The 3,877-nt window shown below is 37.4% G+C and overlaps 1 pseudogene; it reads right to left on the reverse strand.

Annotated features, from left to right (window-relative positions):
* Positions 1 to 252: 252 nt before the first annotated feature.
* Positions 253 to 1,316, reverse strand: LOC138849105 (ribosome biogenesis protein NSA2 homolog pseudogene; annotated as a pseudogene).
* Positions 1,317 to 3,877: the final 2,561 nt, after the last annotated feature.

A 3,877-nucleotide genomic window follows, 5' to 3' on the forward strand; every position in this document is an offset into this window, starting at 1 on the left:
TGCTGAGTGAAATAAGCCATTCCCAAAGGGACAAATATCATATGTTCTCCCTGATCGGTGACAACTGATGAACACCAAAAAGGAAACCTGTTGAAGTGAAATGGACACTATGAGAAACAGTGACTTGATCAGCCCTTCTCCTGACTGTCAAGGAACAACTTAATACTTTATCCCTTTCAGTATTTTTTTGTTCTACTTAATACTATTGGTGGAACTCTGTATTTAACACACAATAATTCTTAGGTGTTTAAATTTTTTTGTTTTGTTTTTTTTTTGCTTTAATTATTCACATTTTATTAACATGTAAACCTTAAGCAGACTCCAATAAAGAACAGTCAGTAAAAGTGCATCTTTTTAATGTTTTTTACACCTTAAAATAATTCTCTTGCTGACTGCAGACATGAAGGCTATTTGGAAGTATTCAGAAAAAATCATAGTAAAGACAGTTTTCCCACTTAGTTTGTAGTCTTCAATAATGATTAGGAGTTACTGTTATCAAACAAGTAAGACTGCATTTATGCATCCATCATTTTCAGGATTGTTGGTAACCTGGGCATATTTCCCCCAGATAACCTTGCCTCCTTGTGTCATAAGGCCCAGCTCGCTCACATTCACCTCAATGACAGTACCTTTAGTAATTACACCCAGAGTTGTGTATAATGGGGATGATGGATTCTTTTTTACACCAAGTATTGGCAGACAGAAGGTGGCTTTCAGTTCTGGATGTGTTACATGGGCCTTCTTAAAACGTAAGCCCATTGGTCTAATGAATCTTTCATATTTAGGTGGTTTTCTTGTAAAGCCGTCTCCAACAAAGCAGACTTTGGTAACCATCCTCTTCCATGCCTTCTTTTTTCTTTTCCCTGTCCGAATAACTTTTAATACTTCTGTTTCTCCCTGGGCACAAACTTTATGCAGAGGGACTTCCCATTTTCCCGCCTTCTCTTTTCCTTTTTGTTTAATCATGTTGGAAAGTACTTTAGCTCGGGACTGTCCTTCTCTGTCTAGCAGATAGGCAGGCAATGCTCCCTTGGGAGTCTTTTCATCATTCTTTTGTTTCGTGTTTCTCTTCTCATGCATCTTGATAGTCTTTTTCATCTGTATTTTCTCAGCATGGCGCTGCTCATGGTAGAGCTTGGCCTTCAGACCAATCATCTTTTTTGCTTTCTTTGAACGTTCATGAGCCTCCCGACTTTCCTTTTTTCTTTTTCTCATGGTAATCCAAACGGTACCCATAGCGTTTACGGTGTAATTCAATATATTCATTTTGTGGCATGGTGACGGCCTTAGAACCTCCAGGTGCAGCCTCCTGGGTGCGAAGAAGTTCCCGACTTTCAGGGCTCAGAAACCCACGAAGGTGTTTAAATTTAACTGAAAAGTGATCCTGTTAAATATAAGAGTGGGAATAAGAGAGAAAGGAGATGTACAGTTCAGCACACGCTCAATTGGACTTGCCCCATACGGTAGAGTTAGAAACGTGCCAGGGGATTCCAATTCAATCCCATCAAGGTGGCATGTACCAATGCCATCTCACTAGTCAAAGTGTTCTATTTTAATTCACAATTGATCATGATGATAGGTCTAAGAGAAAAAGAGATCACATAAACAAGAGTAGTATCTGCTAATACTAACTGATAGAATTAAGGAGAGAAGGATCCAACATGGGAAGTGAGATACACAGCAGACCCATAGAATGGCAGATGCCCTAAACAGCACTCTGGCCTGAGAATCAGCCCTTAAGGCATGCGGATCTGGCTGAAGAGCCCATGAGAGTATTTTAGGCATGGAAAGCAACTCTGGGGAAAAAAGACCTAAATGAAAGATCTCTGCGAATGAGATCCCAGTGGAAAGAATGGGCCATCTAAGAAGGAGGTACCTTTCTCTGAAAGGAGGAGAGAACTTCCAATTTGACTATGACCTTGTCTAAATAAGATCAGAGTCAGCAAACTCAAGAGGCTTCCATAGCCTTGGCAACGCATGACAAGAGCCTAGGGTGATTACTGACACCATAAATAAGAATGTCAATTGTTAAGTCAACAACAGGAGTCACTGTGCACTTACTCCTCATGTAGGATCTCTGTCCTTTATGTGTTGTTCAATGTGAATTAATGCTATAACTAGTACTCAAACAGTATTTCACATTTTGTGTTTCAGTATGGGTGCAAACTGTTGAAATCTTTACTTAATTTATACTAAATTGATCTTCTGTATATAAAGGTAATTGAAAATGAATCTTGATGTGAATGGAATGATGGAGTGGGACATGGGATGGGTGTGGGTGGGAGGGAAGTTATGGGGGGGGGGACCATTGTAATCCATAAACTGTAGTTTGGAAATTTATGTTTATTAAATAAAATTTAAAAAAAAAATAAATAAAAAGTCATTCAACAAAGAATAAAATAAGAAAAATCAACATACCCTCACCAGCAAAGCAAGAAACAGAACCAGATCAGATACAATTCTTTAGAAACCAGCAGAAGCAGGAGGGGAAGCTTGGTGAAATGCATTTGTAGTTCTATATGGGGAAAAAAAGGTATAGAAAGACATACTGAGAGGTCTGGCACCCACCTGCCATCTATGTTCCCTACGTCCCCCCAACCAGACGTGAAGCTGGCTGTGAAAAGCCATTTTATATGTTTACATTTTTGAACATAAGTAGACTGCCACCTTTGCCTCATGTGCATACACCCATCAATTATGGGAGCCACCTCACCACATCCCCCACACAGGAACAAGGACTACAACATTTCAGAGTAATTTTTTCCCTATCACACAAGCTGTGCAACAAGAAGAAGTCCTGAAGGATCTTCATGAGTGAGACCCCAGTGGAAAGAAAGTGCCATCAAAGAAGGATGTACTTTACTCTGAAGGGAGAAGACAATTTCTACTTTGCTTCTGGTCTTGTCTAAATGCTGATGGAGAAAGTGGGTTCAAAAGGCTTCCACAGCCTTGGGAGCTCATATCTAGAGCCTCAGGTGATCACTAACTTCATACATTTTAGTGCTAATTGTTTAATTAATAGCAGAAGTCACTGTGCACTAATGTCCCATGCAAGACCTCTCCTCAATGAGTTGTACTATGAGAATTAACTGTAAAACTTGTTCTCAAAGTTTTTATATTTTATGTATATGTGTGTAAATTGTATAGCATTGGTCTTCTGTGTATAAAGTTAATTGAAAATGAATCTTAATGGAGAATGGGACTGGGGATGGGAGAAGGAGAAGGAGGTGAGGTGGGAATGGTGGTAGGAGGGTGGGTATGGTGGGAAAAATCTTATATTCCTAAGTCTAATTATGAAATTTCTGCTCATTAAATAAAAGCTTTCTAAAAAACAGCAGAAATAAAAATTAAGATTATTAGTAGATTAAAAATGTTAGCAGAGAGGGAGAAAAATATGTAAAATCAGAGGATTATTTTAGCAGAGATATAGAAAGAATCAAATGGAAATGTCCAAAATGAAAAAGCAAAATAATAACACATAGACTGACTTTCACAAGCTTCTGAGTAAACTCAATATAGCTGAGGAAAGAATTACTAATATTTAAGTTAGATCAAATGAGATTATCTAAGTAAAAATAAAAAGAATGGACACACAGAAATAAATAAGAAAACAAACAACAGAAACAAAGAAAGGATAGAACATTTGAAAGTTATGATAAAAATCAAAGGGCACAGCATATGTGTAATCAGAATATTAGAAGGACAAATAGAAAAAATTGAAGGAAAATAATGAATAAATGAATAAATGACAAAGAGTTTTCCAAAATTAGCACAAGAAACTAGAACATATTTCAAAGCAATTCAATAAACAGAGCAGGTTAGATATTAAAAAGGACATTTCTATGATACATGATATGATACATCATTAAATTTGTTG

Source organism: Oryctolagus cuniculus, chromosome 3, assembly GCF_964237555.1.
Source record: "Oryctolagus cuniculus chromosome 3, mOryCun1.1, whole genome shotgun sequence".
Classification (NCBI taxonomy): Eukaryota; Metazoa; Chordata; class Mammalia; order Lagomorpha; family Leporidae; genus Oryctolagus; species Oryctolagus cuniculus.